The following is a 27,728-nucleotide window of genomic DNA, read 5'->3' on the forward strand; positions in this document are numbered from 1 at the left end:
GCCTGTAGTATCCCCACCTATACTGAAAATATAAGTAACAAATGTTTTCTCTGTAGAAAAGCTATGTAAAATGAAAACAGTAGTACTGATTAATTTCCCTAATTAGCAGGTCTACGTTACTTGCAGGATCAGTCCTTTGTTATGGACATGTCTTAGGTGATGGTTTGAATGAGAAAAAACAGCTATTAAAAATAAAGAAATAAACATGAAGTAACAATTTCCTATAGTACAGTGCTCCTTTAATGTTGGTAAAGTAGTGTGCTATAAGGTGTTTCATTTATTTATTTTTGTTTTTAATGAGGACTTTTATAAGGTCCTTAGGTATGAAATCAAATAATCCTACTTTATGGGGCCCATTTAACATTGTGCGGGCGGACATGATCAGCTGTAGCAGATCATGTCCGCTGCACATCGATAAATGCTAACAGCATACGATGTTGGCATTTATCATTGCAGAAGCATTTCTCATGAACTGCTTGTGCAATACCGCCCCCTGCACATTCGCGAGCAGGGGGTGTCAATCAACCCGATCGTATACGATCTTAACTTTTAACTCTTGTTTACGGCGAGCCTGAAGGCTCTCGCAGAAACTGCGGCATACAGGGTATGATAAATCGGCCTATGGTATGAAATCAAATAGAGAGGTATGAAATCAAATAATCCTACTCTAAGGGGCCGATTTAACATTGTGCGGGCGGACATAATCAGCTGTAGCAGATCATGTCGGCCGCACATCGATAAATGCTAACAGCATACGATGTCGGCATTTATCATTGCAGAAGCATTTCTCATGAACTGCTTGTGCAATACCTCCCCCTGCACATTCGCGAGCAGGGGGTGTCAATCAACCCGATCGTATACGATCTTAACTTTTAACTCTTGCTTACGGCGAGCCTGAAGGCTCGCGCAGAAACTGCGGCATACAGGGTATGATAAATCGGCCCCAGTGTCTGTCTGTTGTATTGTGAAGGATTCTATGGTAAGTGTCTATGTTATTATTTTTTCCTTCACACAAACTCACTGACCAGTGCTTTTGCATTCTGAGCTTAAAGGGGCACTAAACTAAATGTTTCTTCTTTCATGATTTAGAGCACCCAATTTTAAGCAACTTTCTAATTTACTCCTATTATCAATTTTTCTTTGTTCTCTTAGTATCTTTATTTGAAAAAGCAGGATTGTACATTTTGGAGCCGGACCATATTTGGTTCAGCACCTGGGTAGCGCTTGCTTATTGGTGGCTACATTTAGTAAATTAGAAAGTTGCTTAAAATTGCATGCTCTATATGAATCATGAAAGAAACATTTTGGGTTTAATATCCCTTTAATGTGACTGAAGGGGAGCTGGGAATGCTGCTGAACATTAGAAATGTTTACAGGTTTTGTTATGAGGAAGATATCACAGCACTACAAGGGTTCTTTGTATATTTTAGATACACTTAATAAACTTTGACACTTTAACTACAGGAGTAGGTCTGGGTGATCTTTACTTTGATGTGAGAACTTCAGGGGTGACAAACCTTCTGTTAAAACAAGTACATTTGTGATTACTAATTAGTGAAATCCTGCTTCATCTTATCAGACAACTGTTTTATTATATGAATTTAAAGTTTCCAATATATATTTTTTTGGAAACCTAAAACCTCCTGCTAATAGTTTTGGATATGATCCAATTGAATGATGGATCTATGTAGTGTTTAACCAACATATTCATTTGCTTCAGTGTCTAATATATTTTGAGCCCTTGTTGTTCATTGTCCTTAGTTTGTGTCTCTCTGTATAATTTACTGCATTTACAGAGCAGTAGTCTGGAGCAACCAGTTTCTGTAGCTGAAGAAGTTATTAGGAACCAGGTGTCAATACCAATGGAATAAGCAGAAGAGTCATCAGGTTTCAAGCCAAGTTTAGTCGCCAATAAATCGATCCCAACCAGAATGTAAAGCACAGGGAGGAGCCAGAAAACTCCAAAACACATATCCAGGAGCCAAATAATCATTCATGAACAGGCAACAAACCAAAGCAGTAGGAATTAAGTCCAGGAAACATCCCAAGGTCACAACAGAAAAGGGGGGTCAGGAAACATTTTTTTTTTTCAAGCTTTCTGCCCCAAGGTCATTTTTTATATCCAGGTCACAAATACTGCAGCTACACCCTCCTCTATGACTGACAACTCTACTAGACACAATGCCGTGCTTAGTGCACCTTGTGGTTGCAATAGTGCTAACAACTAAAGCATGGATAGAAAAAAGGCTTGAGGTCTGACACTTTCTTGTATGATTCACTGCCTTGACAAAGATCTAGAAGAAGATGTAATTAGAAGCTGGATAAGAGTCTTGTAAACCTGTTGTTTGCTTGTGTGTATAGGTTCAATGTTACATGACTGAAGCACAATCTTCTACACCTAATAGACAGCTTGTTCATTTGGTGCTAATTCTGATACCGATATTTGTGTGATGCACTTGGCTTTTTGTTGTTTTTGGTTAAACATGGTATGGGTGGGCATGTCCTAGTTGATTTTTCAAGTTGGCATGTTGGTGATGATTGTTACAGAGAAGAAACATTCTTTTGATTCTATTCTCTAAAAGAGGGTCCAGATGAAACATGGGACATACCTACTTACATTACCAAACATGAATCTACTTTTTGAAGGACCACTAGTATATTATATGGAGCAGATATTTGCTATTTTTCATTTCTAGTTTTCTTCTAGCAAAAGTTGCAAGGATTATTTTATGTCAAATAAATATTATAATGGGCTATATTACAAGTGGAGCACTAATTTATTGTACGCTCGTAAACGGGCAAATGCGCCCATTTATAGGCGCACAATAAATAACTAGTGGTTGGTTAATGCTACTACGAGCTCATGGTAGCAATTAGCGCTCCAAAAATGAACCAGAGATCAGACTTGCTATATAAACATATATTTATGCTTATAAACATATATATTTATTTGTTAATGTGTGTATATACACATAAACACATAAATATCTGTTCATATACATTATTTTTTATTTTTTGTAAATAATTTGTATTGAGGTATAGTTCACAAAACAGCATACAATGAGCAAAATAATGTACAAATTTGGGCGGAATACCACATTTCGGATTAGGCAGACAAACATCAGGTGTGACAATCAAGAGTTATCTACCTTGAGTAAATGAACCTCAAAGAATAATTTTTTATTTTTTTTTTAAATATTTTATTTTCATTTTTCAACATAAACAAAATCCATAGCAGAAAAAAGATTACAAAATTTGCATCCCTGCATTACATTTCAATTGTCTCATATTGCTAATTCCCTTCTCAGAGGAAGAGAGGCATTTTAAGATATGATTCTTACATACACGGTCCTGGCAATATTAAACAACACATATTAGCTATTACCTTAGGTTAAGTAAATCCTAATTGGATAAGAATTACTCGAGCTAGAATTAAAACCTAACTTTCTATACATAGGCCGCATATACACAAGTCCAATGTTGAGGTTGTATTTGCCTCAACTACTCGTCCATTGGGAAGTTATATAGTAAAGCAAAGGAGCATTCATGCAACAAAATAAAATAAAATACAGATAGACAAGACATACAAAAATTCTATAAGTCTCCAAGAAGTATCTTATGAGTAGGGATGGGCGAATGTTTCGCAACATTCGAAAAACGGCACGAATTTTAACACATTCGTTCGTTCGAATCGAATTTCGAATGTTTACATAACATTCTAACATTCGATTTTCGAATATTCGGTTTCGAATTTTACGATTACTTTAGAAAATATTCGAATTCGAAAAATTCGAATTTAGATTGTAATGGTATTTCTAATGCTTTTTCTTTAAATGTAATATTCGAATTATGCAATATTCGAATTCGAAAAATTCGAATTTAGATTGTAATAGTATTTCTAATGCTTTTTCTTTAAATGTAATATTCGAATTATGCAATACGTGTATTCGAATTCGAAAAATTCGAATTTAGATTGTAATAGTATTTCTAATGCTTTTTCTTTAAATGTAATATTCGAATTATGCAATATTCGAATTCGAAAAATTCGAATTTAGATTGTAATGGTATTTCTAATGCTTTTTCTTTAAATGTAATATTCGAATTATGCAATATTCGAATTCGAAAAATTCGAATTTAGATTGTAATAGTATTTCTAATGCTTTTTCTTTAAATGTAATATTCGAATTATGCAATACGTGTATTCGAATTCGAAAAATTCGAATTTAGATTGTAATAGTATTTCTAATGCTTTTTCTTTAAATGTAATATTCGAATTATGCAATATTCGAATTCGAAAAATTCGAATTTAGATTGTAATAGTATTTCTAATGCTTTTTCTTTAAATGTAATATTCGAATTATGCAATACGTGTATTCGAATTCGAAAAATTCGAATTTAGATTGTAATAGTATTTCTAATGCTTTTAAATGTAATATTCGAATTATGCAATATTCGAATTCGAAAAATTCGAATTTATATTCAAATTCGAAAAATTCGAATTTATATTCGAATTCGAAAAATTCGAATTTCGAATGTAGACATGCGATATAATTATAAACATTCGAATTCAAAAGTGACATTTGAAAACTGTAAATAACATTCGATTTTCGAATTTTTAAGAATATTCGTTCTTATCGACATTCGAATTTAGAATTCGAATTTCGGTAATAACATTCGTTCTACATTCGAAATTCGAAAATTTGCACATTTGCCCATCCCTACTTATGAGTGTGAGTGAATCATAAGCATTGGACTACGAACCCTATAAGAGGACCTTACAGCTTCCAGGATATGCCCCAGGGAGAAAAACCCAGACTGACCAAGAGTGACCAGGCTGATGATCTTGATACCTTAAATCTACTAGAGTTCACTCCCTGCCTCTATATTTGTATGAATCCCAAAGGAATAATATGTCTTTGTATGTATCTAGTTTTCCCTCACGAAGGAAATAAAATCAAGGAGAAGGTCAGAGTCCATCTGATCCTTCCACTCCTCAATACTAGGAATGGTGGATGATTTCCAGTGTCTAGGTATACTTTGCTTTGCTACATTTATCATTATTAAGAACAATTGCCTTCTAATCTTGCATGGAATTTGTGGAGTTTGAGATAAGAGAATTAGCTCTAAACTAGGTGCTCATTGTGTGTGCAATACCGAGTTTGTTTCCTTGAATATATTCCTCCAAAAATCATTGATTGGGTTGCAGTCCCACCATATGTGCCTCATGTTACCTATTTGGCCCCCACATCTCCAACATGTGTTAGAGCATTTTTTAAATATATATTTAAGTTTTGCTGGTGTTAAATACCATCGCATAAATATTTTAATGTTCGTTTCTTTGGCCTTTGCGGAGTGGGCTGATTTTGACAAATTTCTAAACCTATTGTACCATTCCTTGGGTGGTGTAGTTTCTATTAATTCCCTGTCCCAGCTTTTAGTGTATGTTGGGAGATCTGGAAACCTGTTATCTAAGACTAATTTGTACAATGATGAAATAGATCTTTGGGATTTCCTACCGTGTATGCAAGCTTGTTCAAATTGGGTTGGCGGCCTTGTAAGATCTGATTTGCATCTATGGGAGTAAATTAAATGTCTCATTTGATGGTAACTAAACCACGAGGACATAAAAGGAATTTCCATTTCATTGAGCTGTTGTTTTGACTTTAATTTGCCCTTTTCCATAATTGTATGTATGGGGATCTGTGATGGAAAGTCAGTTTTGACATGCGTATAGTCTTCTAGGCCTGGGGGGAATTCCTGGTTTGATAATAGTGTTGTAAGTGGGGAATATTGTGTGGAGATTCTTTTATATGATTTTAATATGAGTTGCCAGTCTCTCCAGGTCTCATTAGTCATTGAAAGTTGGGAGATGGCTGCGCGCTTTACGGCCGAGAGGTTCCAGCAACTCGAGCCCAGATGTGCCACCCCAGCTGCAAAATTTTCTATCTGTACCCAACTCCTAGGGGATATTGTGGAATGGTTACACCACTCCGCATTCCTCTGTAATGATACTGCTAATTTATATGAGTGAAGGTAGGGTACCCCCAATCCTCCTCTATCTGGCACTCTGTACATTGTCCCTTTGTTGATATGTGGTGGTGTACAGCCCCACACATAATCATTTATGACCTTTTGTAGGACATCTACGTACTTGGATATATTCTGTATGGGGGCTGTTTATAGTAGATATAGAGCTTTGGGTAGTAGCACCATTTTAGTCGCCTGTATTCGGCCCAGCCAGGAAATATTCTTCAGGAGCCATGAAGAAGTCAGAGATTGAAATTCATTAATCAAGGCTCCATAGTTGAGTTTGTAGTGTGTGGGTCAGATGATAAGTAGATCCCTAAGTATTTTAAACAATTTGGTTGGGCTTTCAAGGGACATTGGGATCTAATGGATTCCAGGGATTGTGGGGTAAAATTAACCGGGAGAAACTCTGATTTTGCCATATTTACCAAAAAATGTGAAACGTCGCCATAGCATGAGAACTCATTCATGACATGTGATATAGAGTTTAGTGGGTCTGATAGAGTTAGTAATAAATCATCCGCAATTATCGCTAGTTTATGAGATCTGTCACCTATGTTGATGCCTTTTATATTGGGATTTGCCCTTAATTTAGCAGCAAGGGGCTCTAGGGATAAAATAAATAGGAGAGGGGATAGGGGGCAGCCCTGTCTAGACCCATTTCTGATTTCAAACATATCTGAGAGAGACCCATTCACCCTAACTCGAGCAGATGGATTGGAATATAGGGCCATGATTTTCTGTATAAAATGAGTTGGGAAGTCAAACCGTCTTAATGTCATGTCTAAGTAAGTCCAGTCCAGTCTGTCAAATGCCTTCTCGGCGTCTGTAGAAAGAAATGTAGCAGGGGAATCTGTTTTTGATATATGATCAATCAAATTGAGGACTTTAACAGTATTGTCCTTCGCCTCCCTGTTTGGTACAACCCCCCCCTGGTCTTGATGGATAAGATGGGGTAATAAAGTGTTTACATGGGAGGCTAAAATTTTTGCATATATTTTTAAGTCGACATTCAGTAGGGATATCGGTCGGAAGTTGGCCGGTTTGTCTGGAGTCTTACCTGGTTTTTCCAATACCGTAATATGAGCTTAGAGCATGGAGTCTGGGAAGGGAGAGGAATCTGAGATGGAGTTAAAAAGATTAGTTAAGTGTGGAGCTAACTGCTTCGCAAATGTTTTGTAATAAAGGCCTGAAAAGCCATCTGGGCCTGGAGCTTTGTTGGGTTTTAAAAGTTTAATGGCAGTTAATACTTCTACAGAAGATACAGGCTTGTCTAGGGCTTCCTTTTGATTGGGGTTTACCTGTGGTAAGTCTATTTGATTTATGTACTGACCGCATTTTTGGGAATGTAGTTTTGCGCCCCTATTAGGGAACAGGTTATATAATTTGTGATAGAATGTTTTGAATTCAGATGCTATAGTTAACGTGTCCTCCGTATTTTTACCCGCCTTGTCTTTAATCGAGTGAATGTAGGTGGACCTTTGCTTTTTCTTTAGAGCTCTAGCCAGCCAACGGCCTGACTTATTGCCTTCCCTGTAAAATGTCTGATTAAAAGACAACAAATGTTGTTGGGTGACAATTTAAAGGGCCTTATTAAATTGGTTCCTTTTAGAGGTCAGGTGATCAAGAATTTGGGCATCTCCCGGGGAAGACTTATGCTGGAAATCTAATTCTGCTATTTCTCTCGCCAGTTTTGTGTATTCATCTCGTCGCTGTTTAACTAAGTGAGCTTTTATTTTGAGGAATTCACCTCTAATGGTACATTTGTGGGCTTCCCAAAGGGTCTTAATGTGTATGTCCGGAGTGTTGTTTATTGAGAAATAAGCTTTAATTTGTTTAGACAGATTTTTAACCCTCTTTTGCCCTTGGAGAAGAGATTCATCTAACCTCCATTGGTAAGTTCTCAGCGGGGTGGATGGCCATGCTAGTTTACACAAGACTAAAGAGTGATCAGACCAAGTGGAGTGTAGGATCTTTTCCTCAGTTAAGTGAGAGAGTACTAAGTGATCTACAAATACATAGTCCAATCTAGAGTAGCATTTCTTGGGGTTGGAGAAAAAGGTGAAGTCTTTTTTTGTGTATTTAGGTATCGCCATGTGTCGTGTAGTCCTAATAATTTAAGATTCTGACAAATTGAATCTAAGTGGGGAGATTTTACTCTGGTGTCTGGGTTAGTGCAATCTACTCTGGGGTCTAGAGGAACATTCAAATCTCCTGCCATTATTAAAGGGCTTGTGGGTTTCTCCAAAATGGAGTTGGTAATTGTCTTGATGAAACTATGTTGGTTTCTATTTGGGGCATAGAAATTGACCAAGGTTACGGGCTTGCCATATAACAGGCCCGTAAGGCACAAGTATCTCCCTTCATTGTCTTTGTCTACATGAGTTTTCTTGAATGGGATAGATTTGTGTATGAGGATGCTCACACCTTTGATTTTTTTGAGGGTAGTGCGATGATAAGAAGCTAGGGATATGTTTATTCTTATAGTGTGTTTCTTGAAGCATAAGGATGTGCCCCCCCTCCTGTGCAGGTCAAGAAGAGCCATCCTACGCTTTTTGGGACAGTTTAACCCTTTGGTATTTTGAGTGATAATGTTCAGTACCTGTGATTTATGTTGATCCTTATTGGTCATGTATGTTGTGCCCTTCCTCCCACCTTCTACCTGGATTATCCTGGTTCTTCAAGAGACATTCTAAGCATCCGGTCCTGTAGCTATATGGAGACAAATAATACAGACAATAACAAAAACAAAAACATACAAAACATTTAACAATCTCCTCTAACAAAAGGAGAGTATACATTCTAGCAATCAATGTATTGGGAATTAGGATTTATCCTAACTGGCTTGGACTATCTTAGCAACCAAAATAGAAACAGAAAAAAGGAAAATTTAAACTAGGTAAACAACTTCAAATACCACCCTATTGTAGGTATCTATAACAAGACAAACACGGCCATCAATTGAACTCTCATTGGTGTCTGTTAAGATGGGCCTTCGGACCTAAGGTCAGACAAGCCCCAGCCACCCTGCAAGCAAACTTATGCTCTATCAGTAATTACAACAGTTCTGGGGAATTAGCCACCCCTTGGAAACTGGGAAGTTAGTGTGTATTCCACCAAGTGTCTATCATCCTTTTTCAGGAACTGTGATGGTGCTGTTCGGCAGGTTTCTCCTTGTCCTCTTCTTCTGGACTTGCAACCATTCTTTCCTTTGTGGAAGGGGACTGATGTCCAATCTGTGGTTTTGGCTGCTATGAGCATTTTGATTACCATCCTCTTCCGGTATTGGAATGTCTAGATCTTTACATATTCTGGGAATATCCTTTGGTGATAGGCAAAGAAATCGCCTGCCTTTCCATAAGATTATGAGCTGGAATGGAAAGCCCCACCTGTATGGGATATGTTGCCTTTGCAGGATCATGGTCAGGGGTTTCAACTCTCTCCTTTTAGTGAGGGTTCTCTGAGACAAATCTGCATATAGCTGTAGGTCTGTGTTTTCAAACTTAACTGGCTGTTGTTCCCTCGCAAGTTTCATGATGTTTTCTTTCATTTGGTAGTTTGAAATACGGACAATGACGTCTCTGGGGGGCTGTGTATCTGTCGGCTTGGGGTGAAGCGCTCTATGAGCTCTATCAATGTCTATTTTGATCGGAGTCTCTGTCTTTTTAAGAAAGTTGAATAAATCTTGAAGGTATTGATCCAAATCTAGTGCATTGATGCTTTCTGGGATGCCCCTAATTCTTATATTCTGCCTCCTAGATCTATTTTCAACGTCATCAATTTTTTCTTCCAGGTCTTGAATAACAGAATTTTGCTCAGTAATAATATTGTGCAGGTCTGTGATTGTAGAAGAGTGAGTGTCTTGGGTATTTTCTACAGCTTCTACCCTGTGACCCAGATCAGACATTTCTTTCTTTAAATCATTAAGTTCTTCCTTAATACAGTCCTTAACTTGGGCAACCAAACTAAGAAAATCTTTCTTTGAGGGGAGCACTTCAAATAAGGCTTTAGGGATTGTGATAGCATCTATTGTGGCCTCATGTTCAGAATCTGATGAAGAAGACGCCTCTTCAAAATCTTGTTCCTCCGCAGCTGCCATGGCTGAGGATTTAGCTTCAAGAGTTTTAAAGAAATCGTTTACAGAAGGAGTTTTGTGGTTTTTTTTGCTTGGTATTGTTGCCCCTTTTAGGTTGTCTTTTTGGAGACATGTTTGTACTGCAGGTGTCAAAAGCCCCTCAAATTTTTCACTGCGTGCCTTTAATACCTTAAATGTATGTACTCCTCCCTTACTGAGCTGTGTAAAAATGAACAGTGTTGATAGATGAGGGTGAGACTTTATACAGTGTGTTTATGCTTGACTGAACATTTGTTCCTGTGCTTTTTATATCTCCCCTTGTTGTTCACCTGGGTGTAATAGCATAAGTAACTGTGTAGGGCTAGATTATGGCATAATTTCTTCTGGAGACTTTAATATTCCCTCTTCTGGGGACACATCCGTCAACACTATACCATCAAATAATGTATTGTTTAAAGTAATTGATTTAAAGAGGCAAGTACCCTGAGGCAAGCGATACACAGATATGTTCCCCTCTATTTCTCTGCTCTCGGACAGCCACGTGGGAGCCGTTACTTTCCAGCGCACCAGGTAGAATGTGCGTTATATTAAAGATTAATGTAATTTAACAGTTTTACTTCACCTCATCTTGGGATTCCTGACTACCCTTTGATTTTGTGGCGATCCTGAGGCTAGAGTGATCTTCCATTAATAGGCCGCAGGTCTGAGCTATCAGGAGTAAGCCTAGGAGTACTGATGCCGACTTACGACCGGAGCTTCTAGGAATCACCGCTCCTTCTGGTTCGCTATGCGGCAAGTATGTGTCCCGTAGCTATGATACAGCTGCTGGTTGCCCTCGGAGATGGCTACATAGGGTATAAGCTGCATCCTAGCCAGTTTGGGGGTGAGAGCTCCATCACACCGCGTCCATCTTCATGACCGGCTAGCTCCGCCCCCCCAAAGAATAAAATTTTAACATTATAAGTAAGTTTGTAAAGCATTAGAGAGACAATTGTTTGACTAGAGTCTAGAATACAAAAATTAAATCCATGTATATAACAGAGTGCGCTTATGGTTAAAGAATCGTGTAGTTATTCACCGGCTAATGGGTGTTTAAATTGGGCGGGACAGGGAAGGTAGTGGGGAGGGGGAAGAGAGAGAGAAAGAAAAAAAAAAGAAAAAAAGGAAGGGATAACATCAGTAAGACCAATCATGGGGGAGGGGGGAATAATACAGTCCCCTTCCGATCGAAACATTTTAGAAGTTGATATCGGCTGCCATCTTTTTCAAATATAAAGAATCGTGTTCTCTCCCAATAGGTCCCAGGGCTCCCACGTCAAAGCATACAGGTCTGTTTGTTGACTGGAGCTATAAACGTAACCTTCCATAGACAAAGAGTAGGAAATGAGATGGATCAATGCCTGCCAGTTAGGGCAGTCAGGTTTCTTCCAATTCCTTGCGATTAGCAGTTTGGCGGCCATCGTGATTGTTATCAGCAAAATGCATCTTGGCACGGGGAAAGGCCGCAGTCCGGCGTGAACTAGGGCCATTTCTGGGGGTAGGGAGACAATCAACCCCAAGCGGCGGCACAAGGCCTTCAATTTGCTCCACAGGGGGGCTACGACTAGGCAAGTCCACCAAATATGTTGGGGGTCACCTACTTGTCGGCATCCTCTCCAGCAAAGAGCTGCTTGGAAACATTTTGTGTAGCTTAGAAGGAACATAATGCAGCAACTTATAGAACAACTCAAAGAGTGTTATGCAATGAATGGATGACTTAGTATGTTGAATTGCCTCTGACCAAACATCTGTTGGTAGATCCACCCCCAGTCTCTCTCCCATTCCTCCATTTGCCTAGTTTTAGTGAGTTTAGCAGCATCCAGGAGAATTTGGTAATGGAAGGACAAGGGGGAGATATGCTGAGAGTCTGTGGATAGTCGAGTCTCCCAAGGTGTCAGCGGTCTGTGGGGAGCATCTAGGAAGCCCCATGACTTTAGTATGGAGGAGAGTCCTAGCAGATCAAATCTAAATTTGGGTTGAATATCATAGTCATGTTAGCTGCGGTCATTTGATAGGCTGTGTAGCTTAGAGTGCATAAACTAATAAAGAACAGTTCACATAAATGATTTGTCTGACACTAATTAAAAGTTAAAGTTTCTGTTAAAGGGACATGAAACCCAAATTTTATTATTTCATGATTCAGACAGAGAATATAATTTAAAAAAAGTTTCAAATGTACTTCTTTTTTAATATTTGCTTTGTTCTCTTGTTATTCTTTATTGAAGAGATATCTAGATAGGTAGCGTGCACATGTCTGGAACACTATTAACATTTTGTTAATATATTCTTTAAAACAAGCCAGTATATCTGTCAGCACTGAAAGCCACCATTGTTTATGGAACAAGAGACTTGCTTGAGCCATATATGAATGACATGGGGATATCTGTTGATATTTATGCCAATAATATAATATGAGATTATTGTTGTGCTGCACAGTTTAAATTGATAGCAGACTCTATACACAAAACAAAGGGCCTGAGTTAACCTGTCCCATGCAAGGCTGCTGTTACTATAAACACCAGAGAGCAGAGATAAGGGGCAAGATTACATATACGGCGCAGGCTTCAGTGCAAGCACTGAAACCCGTACCGCCTCTAATTTCACCTCGCACATCGGGGTATTACATATACAGGGCCGGCAGTTCATAAAGTGCCGTAAGTCGGATAAACTCTAGAAATGTGCAGAAATACAAATTTCTAGAGTCACCAGTGATTTACAGCGCTTTAGAAACTGCCGTCGCCTAAGAAAAATAAAATATATATCAAATCTCACGTAAAAGTCTAACCCGCCTCCCAAAAATAAACTCGACATGTAAAACCCCTATATCCGCCATTAAACCCACATTGGAAATAATAATAAAAGTATTAACCCCTAAGCTGACAACCCCCCACAGCGCAATATGCCTAATTAAACTATTAACCCTTAATACGCCATCAAACCCACATTGCAAATAATAATTAAAGTATTAACCCCTATATCCATCAAACCCACATCGCAACTAATAATTAAATTATTACCCCTAAATCCGCCAACCCCAACATCGCAAACTACATAATGTATTAACCCCTTATCCGCCATTAACCCACATCACAAAGTCCCTATTAAAACTATTAACCCCTAAACCGCCATCCCCACAATGCAAATAAATAATTAAATTACTAATCCTCCTAACCTAACACCTCCTAACCTAACACCCCCTAAATTAACCCAAATTACCTAAATTAAAAAATACTAAAGTTACTATTAAAATAAAAAACCTAACATTACTTTAAAAATAAAAAAACTAAGTTTAAATTAATCTTAAATTACAGAAAATGTAAAAATCTAATATTACAGAAAATAATAAACAAATTATCAAAAATTAAAAAAAATAAACCTAATCCCTATGGCCTAGATTTGGAGTTTGGCGGTAGCCGTGAAAACCAGAGTTAGAGGCTCCTAACGCTGGTTTTAGGCTACCGCCGGTATTTGGAGTCATTTAAAAAAGGGTCTAACGCTCACTTTTCAGCCGCGACTTTTCCATACCGCAGATCCCCTTACGTCAATTGCGTATCCTATCTTTTCAATGGGATCTTTCTAACTCCGGTATTTAGAGTCGTGTCTGAAGTGAGCGTTAGAAATCTAACGACAAAACTCCAGCCGCAGAAAAAAAGTCAGTAGTTAAGAGCTTTCTGGGCTAACGCCGGTTCATAAAGCTCTTAACTACTGTGCTCTAAAGTACACTAATACCCATAAACTACCTATGTACCCCTAAACCGAGGTCCCCCCACATAGCCGCCACTCGATTAAATTTTTTTAACCCCTAATCTGCCGACCGCCACCTACGTTATACTTATGTACCCCTAATCTGCTGCCCCTAACACCGCCGACCTTGTATTATATTTATTAACTCCTAACCTGCCCCCCACAACGTCGCCGCCAGCTACCTACAATAATTAACCCCTAATCTGCCGACCGCAAAGCGCCGCCACCTACATTATAGCTATGTACCCCTAATCTGCTGCCCCTAACACCGCCGACCCCTATATTATATTTATTAACCCCTAATCTGCCCCCTCAACGTCGCCTCCACCTGCCTACACTTATTAACCCCTAATCTGCCGAGCAGACCGCACCGCTATTATAATAAAGTTATTAACCCCTAATCCGCCTCACTAACCCTATAATAAATAGTATTAACCCCTAATCTGCCCTCCCTAACATCGCCAACACCTAACTTCAAACATTAACCCCTAATCTGCCAACTGGAGCTCACCGCTATTCTAATAAATGTATTAACCCCTAAAGCTAAGTCTAACCATAACACTAACACCCCCCTAAATTAAATATAATTTTAATCTAACTAAATTAATTAACTCTTATTAAATAAATTATTCCTATTTAAAGCTAAATACTTACCTGTAAAATAAATCCTAATATAGCTACAATATAAATTATATTTATATTACAGCTATTTTAGGATTAATATTTATTTTACAGGTAACTTTGTATTTATTTTAACCAGGTACAATAGCTAATAAATAGTTAAGAACTATTTAATAGCTAAAATAGTTAAAATAATTACAAAATGACCTGTAAAATAAATCCTAACCTAAGTTACAATTAAACCTAACACCACACTATCAATAAATTAATTAAATAAAATACCTACAATTACCTACAATTAAACCTAACACTGCACTATCAATAAATGAATTAAATACAATATCTACAAATAAATACAATTAAATAAACTAACTAAAGTACAAAAAATAAAAAAGAACTAAGTTACAAAAAATAAAAAAATATCTACAAACATTAGAAAAATATTACAACAATTTTAAACTAATTACACCTACTCTAAGCCCCCTAATAAAATAACAAAGCCCCCCAAAATAAAAAAATGCCCTACCCTATTCTAAATTACAAAAGTTCAAAGCTCTTTTACCTTACCAGCCCTGAACAGGGCCCTTTGCGGGGCATGCCCCAAGAAATTCAGCTCTTTTGCCTGTAAAAAAACACATACAATACCCCCCCCAACATTACAACCCACCACCCACATACCCCTAATCTAACCCAAACCCCCCTTAAATAAACCTAACACTATGCCCCTGAAGATCTTCCTACCTTATCTTCACCTAACCAGGTATCACCGATCCGTCCTGGCTCCAAAATCTTCATCCAAGCCCAAGCGGGGGCTAGACATCCATCATCCGACGGCTGAAGAAGTCCAGAAGAGGGTCCAAAGTCTTCATCCTATCAGATTGAGCTTGCATTCTATTGGCTGATCGGAACAGCCAATAGAATGCGAGCTCAATCTGATTGGCTGATTGGATCAGCCAATCGGATTGAACTTGATTCTGATTGGCTGATTCCATCATCCAATCAGAATATTCCTACCTTAATTCTGATTGGCTGATAGAATCCTATCAGCCAATCGGAATTTGAGGGACGCCATCTTGGATGACGTCATTTAAAGGAACCGTCATTCGTCGTTCAGTCGTTGGCCAGGATGGATGTTCCGCGTCGGAGGTCTTCAGGATGCTGCCGCTCCGCTCCGGATGGATGACGATAGATGATGCCTCTTGGATGAAGACTTCAATCGGATGGAAGACCTCTTCTGCCCCGCTTGGATGAAGACTTCTACCGGATGGAGGACCTCTTCTTGCTCCGCTTGGATGAAGAATTTGGCTCGGCTGGGTGAAGACGACTCAAGGTAGGGAGATCTTCAGGGGCTTAGTGTTAGGGTTATTTAAGGGGGGGTTTGGGTTAGATTAGGGGTATGTGGGTGGTGGGTTGTAATGTTGGGGGGGGTATTGTATGTTTTTTTTTACAGGCAAAAGAGCTGAACTTCTTGGGGCATGCCCCGCAAAGGGCCCTGTTCAGGGCTGGTAAGGTAAAAGAGCTTTGAACTTTAGTAATTTAGAATAGGGTAGGGCATTTTTTTTTATTTTGGGGGCTTTGTTATTATATTAGGGGGCTTAGAGTAGGTGTAATTAGTTTAAAATTGTTGTAATATATTTCTAATGTTTGTAAATATTTTTTTATTTTTTGTAACTTAGTTCTTTTTTATTTTTTGTACTTTAGTTAGTTTATTTCATTGTATTTATTTGTAGGAATTGTATTTCATTTATTTATTGATAGTGTAGTGTTAGGTTTAATTGTAGATAATTATAGGTATTTTATTTAATTAATTTATTGATAGTGTAGTGTTAGGTTTAATTGTAACTTAGGTTAGGATTTATTTTACAGGTCATTTTGTAATTATTTTAACTATTTTAGCTATTAAATAGTTCTTAACTATTTAATAGCTATTGTACCTGGTTAAAATAAATACAAAGTTACCTGTAAAATAAATATAAATCCTAAAATAGCTACAATATAATTATAATTTATATTGTAGCTATATTAGGATTTATTTTACAGGTAAGTATTTAGCTTTAAATAGGAATAATTTATTTAATAAGAGTTAATTAATTTTGTTAGATTAAAATTATATTTAAGTTAGGGGGGTGTTAGTGTTAGGGTTAGACTTAGCTTTAGGGGTTAATACATTTATTAGAATAGCGGCAAGATTAGGTCGGCAGATTAGGGGTTAATCATTGAAGTTAGGTGTCGGCGATGTTAGGGAGGGCAGATTAGGGGTTAATACTATTTATTATAGGGTTAGTGAGGCGGATTAGGGGTTAATAACTTTATTATAGTAGCGCTCAGGTCCGCTCGGCAGATTAGGGGTTAATAAGTGTAGGCAGGTGGAGGCGACGTTGTGGGGGGCAGATTAGGGGTTAATAAATATATTATAGGGGTCGGCGGTGTTAGGGGCAGCAGATTAGGGGTACATAGGGATAATGTAAGTAGCGACGGTTTACGGAGCGGCAGATTAGGGGTTAATAATAATATGCAGGGGTCAGCGATAGCGGGGGCAGCAGATTAGGGGTTAATAAGTGTAAGGTTAGGGGTGTTTAGACTCGGGGTTCATGTTAGGGTGTTAGGTGCAGACGTAGGAAGTGTTTCCCCATAGCAAACAATGGGGCTGCGTTAGGAGCTGAACGCGGCTTTTTTGCAGGTGTTAGGTTTTTTTCAGCTCAAACAGCCCCATTGTTTCCTATGGGGGAATCGTGCACGAGCACGTTTTTTAGGCTGGCCGTGTCCGTAAGCAACTCTGGTATCGAGAGTTGCAGTGGCGTTAAATATGCTCTACGCTCCTTTTTTGGAGCCTAACGCAGTCATTCTGTGGACTCTCAATACCAGAGTTATTTTAAAGGTGCGACCAGAAAAAAGCCAGCGTTAGCTACGCGGGTCGTTACCGACAAAACTCTAAATCTAGCCGTATGAAAATAAAAAAGCCCCCCCCAAAATAAAAACTAATGCTAAACTACCAATAGCCCTTAAAATAGCTTTTTGCAGGGCATTGCACTGCAAGTTCAACAGCTCTTTTGCAGTTAAAAAACATTCTACGTCCCCCCTAACAGTAAAACCCACCACCCACCAAACCCCCCAAAATAAATAAACCTAATACTTAAAAACCTAAACTACCCATTGCCCTGAAAAGGGCATTTGTATGGGTATTGTCCTTAAAAGGGCATTAAGCTCTTTTGCTGCCCTTAAAAAGGGCATTCAGCTCTTTTAAGAAGTGCCCATCTCTAATCTAAAAAAAACAAACCCCCGAAATTTAAAAAAAAAACCTAAGTCTAACCCCCAGGTTGGTAATCTTGGTTGCTGAAGTCTGGCAGAGAAGGTCCTGTTCCAGGCGGTGAAATCTTCTGTCAAGCGGTGACCTCTTCTTTCTTCTTCCAGGAATAAGCCAGACGCGGAGCGGAGGGCGGAACTGAATACCGATGACCGCGGAGCTGAAGACCGGCGACCCTGGAACTGAAGACCGGCGACCACTGAGCCATGGAGCATGGAGGATCCTCTTCGTACAATCACCGCTGTACACTGAATATTATTAAAAATTAAAAATAGCATCCTTTGAATTCCTATTGGCTGATTTGAGTCTTCAGCCAATAGGATGAGAGCTACTGAAATCCTATTGGCTGTTTAAAGCCTATTGGCTGTATTTTTGTGACACCTTTTTGATTCGTGAAACAGTTAACCAGAGCTCTGAAGTCGCTGTAATCATTCTAGTGTAAATCGCGATTGACCTCACATGTTCGCATTTACTTTCAGTTGGTAATATGAGTGCCACATCCGACGCACAATAAACCAGATATTGCTTGCCTGTAACTGTTAGCGCGCCACTCTTAATCTGGTCCTAAATCGATCATAAGAGCACCAACACAGCTTCCAAACTAGTGACGTCTAATATAGCAGACTGCAATCCACGAGACCAGTGGTACTACCCCTTGTGGGGCGGTGGGATAACCAAGGGGGGTGCAATAGGCACAAGAGGTGGAAAAGAATGCTAGAACTGCCATAGAGTATGCTAGCGGGTCCCTCCCAACATAATAATTAGATCACTGAACCTGGTATTATTACATAAAAAAAAAAAAAGTTTAAAGGGAAACGTAAGCCTTTGTTGCCAAAACTAACACATATATTTATTCAAATTTTTTTTCCAAAAGTTACAATATCCACATTATTATTTTTTCAAACTTACTAAACCAATCACAGTAGGTGGTTTAAAAATCAAATTTTTAATGAAAATATATTTTTCTTAAAAAAATTACCATTTTTTATACCATTATTCGGCAAAACTAAACAGTGAGGTTCAGAGCTTTATAAGATATTTTAAACCTTGTAACTTCTCAATTTACAAAATGAGATATGTTACATTATAGAAGATGATATCAGTTGCACTTATTCTTATAGAAAATACATTTCCTACACTGTTTTTTATTTCAACTGAAAACCTCACCAGAACGGAAAACGGCATTTTCTCAATAGTTAAAAAAAAAATAATAATAATTGAACGGTATACCAATTATGGTCGTATGTAAATGGTATTCAGATTGTTTTTAATATTTTTTTACGCAATTTTCCCAATCTTTATTCTTTATAGTCTCCTTTTGTTGGCAAAGTTCAGAAGTGAAGAAACAATCATTTTTGCAGTGTAAACGTGGTGCAGATTATCATGAAGTGGATCCAATTGATTTCAATGAGAGCTGATAACAGTAAACCCTGGATATTTAGGAAGTGGTAGGTAAAAAAAATTGTACTTTGTAAACTGTGGAATGAAAAATTAACACTTAAAGGGACACTGTACCCAAAAAATTTCTTTCTTAATTCAGATTGAGCATGAAATTTTAAGCAACTTTATAATTTACTCCTATTATCAAATTTTCTTCATTCTCTTGGTATCTTTATTTGAAATGCAAGAATGTAAGTTTAGATGCCGGCCCATTTTTGGTGAACAACCTGGGTTGTCCTTGCTGATTGGTGGATTAAGTGCTGTCCAGAGTACTGAAACCAAAAAAAAGCTTAGATGCCTTCTTTTTCAAATAATGATAGCAAGAGAACGAAGAAAAATTGATAATAGGAGTAAATTAGAAAGTTGCTTAAAATTGCATGCTCTTTCTGAATTACAAAAGAAAAAAATTGGGTACAGTGTCCCTTTAATGGCTGCCAATAATTTATTATCATCAACTATGTTAACAGAGCCTAAAGGTGCTATATAACACTCTTGCTGGTATCACAAAATCAAGAGAATACATTTTTAATTAATTAAATTAAAATGTTTCATTTCAAATTTAAACCTGTTTAATTAAAGGGACAGTACACTGTAAAATTGTTTTTATATTAATGTATTTTCAATGACTTGTTATACCAGCTGCTGAGTATAAAATGTACGAGAAATTGCATTTTCAGGTTTATTTGTGTATAAGAAGTAGCTGGTTTTGTGCTTTTAAAACATAACCTGTTAAAATAGGTTGAGCTTGAAGGTAAAATAAGATTTTTGATTTTTTATATTGTCTTTTTTTATTTTCTTTAACTTAGACTTTTTATTCTGTAACTTAGATTCTTTTTATTTTTCAGTAACTTAGGGGGTTTAGTTTAGAGAGGGGGGTTAGGTAGAGTAGGGTTAGTTTGTGTTGGATTGGGGTTGTGGTGGTTTAGGGGTTAATAGTGTAGTGTACTTGCGGTGGGCTAGTGGTGGTATAGGGGTTTATAGATTAGATGGGTAATTGCGCTGGGTATGTGGCGGTATTGGGGTTAACAGGATAGATACTTGCGGTGGGTATGTGGTAGTTTAGAGGTTAACAGGATAGATACTTGTGGTGGGTATGTGGTGATTGAGGGGTTAACAGGATAGATACTTATGGTGGGTGTGTGGGGGTTGAGGGGTTAATAGAGTAGAAGCATACTTGCGGTGGGTATGTGGCGGTGTAGATATTTATTAGTGTAGTGTTAGTTTGTGATCGTGGGTTACATATTATTAGTGATTAGGCACGGCAGCTATATTCCAAGGGATTGTTTACTATACATTGCCAATATAGGCAGCAAAGCTGAGTGTTATCTATAGCCAGCATTGCTGACCAATGGCGTGCATATTAAACTCCTCTCTGCGATGCCGCCTGTTAGCATCTATGTCGGAAGCTTAGAATATTTCAACCAGCTCGCTCGATATTGCAGCGGATACCTTGGAATATCTTGCCACCTCGTAGCACTTTTGATCATCGGTGCCTTAGAGAGAACAATGGAAAATTTACATTTTATTTGTTATCTCTTCTACACCCCACTGGGAGTGTAATTTCTTCTGCTGGCTCTGTTTACATTGCCTGTCAATAGCCTAAGTAAAAAAACTTTCAGTATAGGTGGGGATACCACAGGCTAAATCAGTCATTTCAAATGCCAAAATAAGGGTAAAGGATCTACTTGTTAACAATTTAGTACACTCCAGCAGGTAAAATAGATCGTTGGGAACAATTTTAAGGGGCTAAATTTTGGAGGTAAACTATCCCTGTTGTGTCAGTATCCTCATTAGGGATAGTGCACTGCTATTCTGAATAATATTTTATTTGGTAAGGGGGGTGTTGGTGAGTTTATGTAACTAAAGGGGCAGTGGTCAGAATAAGTTAAGGAACCTCTGCTCTAGACAGATGGTATAAACATCTCCTGACCTCTAGAGACTTTATATTTCATTCCCTCCTCACTAATGTTATTCCCTTATAAAGACGTTATTCATTCATTCAGCATTACTATTAATGCTTAGCACCTATCATAAATACTCTATTATATGGTCCAACGGTCTGGCAGGTTCTATTTCCTTAACTGATCAAGGCCACACTGCAATCTGGAGAAATAATCATTAACTCCTACATAACTCTGAGTGCGTTCAAAATTTATCTGATGCATTTGCTACGCTATCCCAAATAATATGTGGGCAAAGCATAAAGCAGATGTATAACAGTTATGGGGATTTTCATAGTATCCTTTAGATTAAATAACATGACATCCCTCACTGTAGTGGTGGCAGTTATAAAGAAGTTTAAGGTGAATAAACCACACATGGTTTCCTATTGCTTCATCCCACAGCTATGCACATGCATATACACTCACCGGCCACTTTATTAGGTACACCTGTTCAATTGCTTGGTAACACAAATAGCTAATCAGCCTATCACATGGCAGCAACTCAATGCATTTAGGCATCTAGACATGTTGACGACGACTTGCTGAAGTTCAAACCGAGCATCAGAATGGAAAAGAAAGGGGATTTAAGTGACTTTGAATGTGGCATGGTTGTTGGTGCCAGGCAGGCTGGTCTGAGTATTTAAAAAACTGCTGATCTACTGGGATTTTCACGCACAACCATCTCTAGGGTTTACAGAGAATGGTCCGAAAAAGAGAAAATATCCAGTGAGTGGCAGTTGTGTGGACGACAATACCTTGTTGATGTCAGAGGCCAGAGGAGAATAGGCAGACTAGTTTGAGATGATAGAAAGGCAACAGTAATTCAAATAACCACTCGTTATAACCAAGGTATGCAGAATACTATCTCTGAATGCACAACACATCGAACCTTGAAGCAGATGGGCTACAGCAGCAGAAGACCACTCCTGTCAGCTAAGAACAGGAAACTGTACAATCTAGGAGGGTAGGAGGTTGGGAAACAGAATGTGAGGACTGCAAGAATGAGCAATATGTTAATACAGAGTTAGATGATGGAACTATTAGGTGAGTGGAATTAATTTATTACTGAGTTGGGTGGTAGGCTTCTCTGAACAAAAATGTCTTCAGGGAGCATTTAAATGAAGAAAGATTAGGGGAAAGTCTGACAGCACAAGGAGTGTTCCAGAGGGTAGGTGCTGCATGACAGAAGTCCTGTAGTCTAGTCTGGAAAGAGGTGATAGTTGAAGATGCAAGAAGCAGGTCATTGTTGGATCTTGTTGTTGAAATTATTATCTGAAGCAAGCTGTGGAACCTAATTGTTGGATCTTAGTTGAGCTGGAGTGTACTTGTTGACTAGAGAGGATAGGTAGAGGGGAGCGGCATTGGTGAGAGCTTTGTATGTTAGGGTGAGGATTTTGAATTTAATTCTGCTGTGAATGGGGAGCCAATGAAGGGACTCGCAGAGAGGTGCAGCAGATGCAGAGCAACTGGAAAGGTGGATTAGCCCTGCAATGGCATTTAGGATGGATTGAAGGGGGGAGAGGTGGGAAAGAGAAAGGCTAGTAAGTAGGTTATTTCAGTAGTCAAGTCGGGAAATAACAAGGGAGTGGATTATTTGCTTTGTGGTGATAGCACTCAGAAAAGGGCGAATCTTGGAAATATTGCGTAGGTGGTTGCGGCAGGATGAGAAAAGCGATTGGATGTGGGGGATAAAGGATAGATTTGAGTCAAGTGTAACTCTGAGACAGTGAACTTGGGTCGATGGGGAGATGGTGATGCTGCCGACAGGGATAGAACAGTCCAAAGTCGGCATAGAGGTAGAGGCAGGGATTAGAAGTAGCTCAGTTTTGGACATGTTAATCTTTAGGTGGTGAGAGGCCATCCAGGAAGAAATACTAGATTAGCAGTCGCTGTCATGAGAAAGGACAGAGGGAGAGAGAGCAGGGGTGGAGAGGTAGATATGGGTGTCATCAGCATAGAGGTGATATTTGAAGCTATAGCTGTTGATAAGTTTACCCAGTGAAGTATAAATGGAGAAGAGTAGAGGACCCAGAACTAATACTTGAGGTACTCCAACAGACAGAGGCATTCGAGAGGAGGAGTTGCCAGCAAATGACACAGAAAAAGACCTGTGAGAAAGATGAGAGTGAATCCAAGAAAGAGCAGTGTCACAGAGGCCAAAAGAGCTAATGGTCTGTAGTAGGAGGGCGTGGTCAACTGTGTCAAAGGCAGCTGAGTGGTCAAGTAAGATAAGTATAGAGTAGTGACCATTGCTTTTAGCAGAAATAAAAATTGTTAGTAAACTTGGTAAGGGCAGTATCAGTTGAGTGTTTGGAGCGGAATCCAGATTGCAGGGGTCAAGCAAGGAGTTGGTGGACAGGAAGTGGGCTAGGCGCTTGTAAACTAGTTTTTCAAGGAGTTTTGATGTTAGTGGAAGCAGTGATATGGGACGGTATCTTTCAGGAGAGTTAAGTTCAAGGGAGGGTTTTTTGAGTATGGGAGTGACCTTTGCATATTTGAAAGAAGATGGGAATGAACTGGTAGAGAGAGATAAGTTGAAGATGTGGTATTAGATAGGAAGGGTTAGAGTTGAGTGAGCAGGTAGTGAGATGTGAGGAAGATAGTAGTGAAGAAACTTCATTCTCAGTGGCTGGATAGAAGATGTGGAGGGTGGCAAAGGGAGTAACTGGGCCTGGAGTTGGTAGATTGCAGGTTGGTGTTGGGATGTTGCTTCGGATAGTATGTGTTTTGTTTAGAAAATAGTCAGTCAGGTCTTGAGCACTAAAGACAGACGAAGGGAGTGGAGTAGGTGGGTAGAGGAGAGAGTTAAAGGTGGAGAAGAGTTGTTTAGGGTTTGTGGAAAGAGTTGATATGAGAGAAAAGAAGTAGGTTTGCTTGGCTAAGTAAAGGGCAGAAGTGTATGAACAAAGAATAAACTTATAGTGTATGAAATCAGGTTCAGAGTGAGTTTTCCTCCAGACGCGCTCAGCAGTACAGGAGCATTTTTCCAAATAGCGTGTTTGCTGAGTGTGCCATGGCTGTAACTGACGTGATGTTTTGCGCAGTTGGGGAGAGCAAGTGTGTCTAGTGCAGAGGAGAGAGTTTTGATATAGTGGGCTGTAGCGAGATCAGGGCAGGTTATAGTTGAAGTGTGAGAGACAAGATCTTGTATGATTTTGGAAAATTGGAGCGGATCCACAGCGTTTAGTTTTCTGGAGGTGCGGGGGTGGGATGGAGAAGTGGGTTTAGCTGTTGCATTAATATTATAGGTGACCAGGTGAAGGTCTGAAATGGGTAAAGGGCGAGAAGTTAGGTCAGAAATAGAGCAGAGGTAGGAAAATACCAGATGGATGGAGTGTCCATCATGGTGAGTAGGGCATACGGTGGATTGTGAGAGACTGAAGTTTAGAGGCAGCAGGGGAAGACGGGTTGTCAATGGGAATGTTGAAGTCCCCAAGAATTAGCATTGTTATATTTTTAAAGAGAAAGTGGGGAAGCCAGGCAGCAAAGTTGTCAAGGAATTGGGAGGTCGGTCCAGGAGGGCGATAGATGACTGCCTCTCGGAGGGAGATGGGGGAGAAGAGGCGGATACAATAGACTTCAAAGGAGGAGAAGGAGAGAGATGGGATTGGGGGAAGGTACTGATAAGTGCAGGAGGGGGAAAGCAGGACCCCAACACCACCACCATGTTTCTCACCTGGCCTCGGGGTATGGCTAAAGTGGAGACCACCGTGTGTGAGAGCAGCAATGGAAGCGGTGTCAGAAGAAGATAGCCAGGTTTCAGTAATTGCTAAAAGAGTGAAAGCATTTTAAATAAACAGGTCATGAATGGTTGTAAGTTTGTTGCACACAGAACGAGAATTCCATAGTGCGCAGGTGAAAGGAGTGTGTGCGTATGGGATGCATGGGATAGAAATGAGGTTATGTGTGTTGCTTTTGTTAACATTTCAATAAGGAGTGCGTGATTGGGTAATAGTGGGAATGAGGGTGGGCCCAGGATTTGGAGAGATGTCACCTGATTCTAATAGCAGCAAGATGGTAAGTAGGAGTAAGTTAGAATGAGATTTATAGCAGTGGGGGTATTTCTGTGAGGTGGTGCAGTTTAGTGACATAGATTTTAAAATTGAGAGTAGTTCATGTGAGCTAAGGTATGGAGAAGAAAGTAGAGAGGGGCCGATATAAACTGCATGTGGAGAAGGGTAAGGTATGAGCATGTGAGCATGTCTGTGGATTAGGCATGAGACTGTTAAAATGAAAAGCAGTCCTGAAAACATACCAAAACATTAAGGGGCCTATTTATTATGATGATCAGCGGATCATGTCCAACAGACATCGCTGAATGCGGAGAGCAATACGCTCTCCGCATTCAGCATTGTACCAGCAGCTCTTGTGAACTGATGGAGCAACGCCTCCCCCTGAAGATTCTGCAGGGGGGTGTCAATCAACCCGATCGTATTCGATCGGGTTGAATTGAGGCAATGTCTGTCCGCCTCCTCAGAGCAGACGGACAAGTTATAGAGGCTCGCCAGAAACACGGGCCTTCAAGCTCCATACGGAGCGTGATAGATAGGTCCCTCAATGTTAAAAAAAAAAACTGTTTGAATTAAAAATATTTTAGCTTGCCTCAAATCTTCTTCAGATCTTGATTCATTCTTATCTAATTCTTAGTGCTGTCCCTTTTCCCATTTGGGAACTTTGCAAATGCTCTAACCCCAGCAAATGCTCACCCATATAAACATAATCACCACACATTTGCATCAATGCTCCCAAATTCCCTCATATATCACATACAGATACCCACATATGTGCACATAAAAACAAGAACTGGAAAAAACACTGGCACTAACGCAACCACAGTCACTAATCATACCCATACTGTACATACATCATCCTGGCCTGAATCCCAGGGGAAAACTTTATAATAAATATTTGTACACAGTGTGCTCAGGACACTGCCTTGTCAGTGAGTTAAGGACACCTCTGCTGAGCTGTTGGGCTAAAAACTATTTATTTTAATTTCCCCAGCTCAGCCTCAGCAACACAGGCTTCTCTGAGTGGTGGTGGTGGTGGTGGGGGGGGCAGACAGACACTGCCAGCCCTGACATGGGGAAATGACAGATATTGACAAGACTGAAAAGGGTGAGAGAGGCAGTTAATTGGATGGAACACACACAAACACTGACAGGACCAAGTGAGGAAGCAGAGAGGCACTGCCAGCACTGAGCGAGGGAGCAGCCATGCATTGACATGAATGAGACAGGTAGGAGAGGCACCAAAATGATTGTAGGGGACACACAGGCACTGACAGGACTGTGGTTTAGAGAGTCATTAAGAGGGACACCTAGATTCACTCACTTTCAGACTAGGTCTATGACAGACACAATCACAACTTGAGGTCTCACTGCCCCATAGCCAATCAGACTAGAAGGGAAATTATTCCAGTTATGGACATTTGTCAGTAGCTCTTCATTATGGCCAAGTTGCATATCAGTTGTCCGGCTGGCTCGGTCTGTACCTGGCTGCCATGGCAGACACCACACCCCCATGGACTAGAAGATCAGAAGCAGCTCTTCATTATGGCCAAGAACTCAAAGTTGCAAAACATTAGTCTAACCCGGATGGCACAGTCTGTATCATGGCTGCTGCGGCAATCGGATCAAATAGTCACTGAGATACAATGACTTGCTTGTTGAGACACTCAGACAAAGCAAGGATCCGATAATACCCTCCTGAGTCTTGACTGGCTTTCGCATCCTCACTCTCACACAGACTAGTAAGCAGTCTGACACTGAGTCACTGATTCACAGTGATTCACAGAGACCAAGCTGCCACCACCTCACAAGTGCACCGATGTGCCAAACTTGTGACTACTGGAGCCACATGACTATGACTCACTAGTCAATCAAAAATAGAGCGGGCCAGGGGGCAATGCAGGACTATTCCCGGGACAGCGGGACAGACTCCTAAAATTGGGACTGTCCCACAAAAATTGGAACAATTAGGGGGTATGTATGATAGTTGTTTACTTAAAGGTACATGAAACCCAAAATGTTTTTTTCATGATTCAGATAGAGCACGTTATTATTATTATTATTATCGGTTATTTGTAGAGCGCCAACAGATTCTGCAGCGCTAGTTGTAAACAACCTTCAAATGTACTTCTATTATCAATTTTGCTTTGTTCTCTTGCTATCTTTTATTGGAAATCATGGGCATATGCTTAAGAGCCGGCCCATTTTTGGAGCACTATATTATTATTATTATTATTATTATTATTACTATCAGTTATTTGTAGAGTGCCAACAGGTTCCGCAGTGCTTAAGACATGAGTCTAATATGCAAGGTGACAGTTATGGGAGACAAAGGGATAGAGAACCCTGCCAAGAGTTTCAATGTTGTAAATCATCTGTCATGAAGGTGATCTACAAAGCAGCTAGGCTCATAGGCTTACATGCTAAGGGGGTTCAGGGGATAGCTAAAAGGAGGAGAGGAACCAAGATAGGAAAATGTTAGTGCATATTATATGCATCCATGAACAGTAGAGTCTTTAAGGAGC

The sequence above is a fragment of the Bombina bombina genome, chromosome 3 (assembly GCF_027579735.1).
Source record: "Bombina bombina isolate aBomBom1 chromosome 3, aBomBom1.pri, whole genome shotgun sequence".
NCBI lineage: Eukaryota > Metazoa > Chordata > Amphibia > Anura > Bombinatoridae > Bombina > Bombina bombina.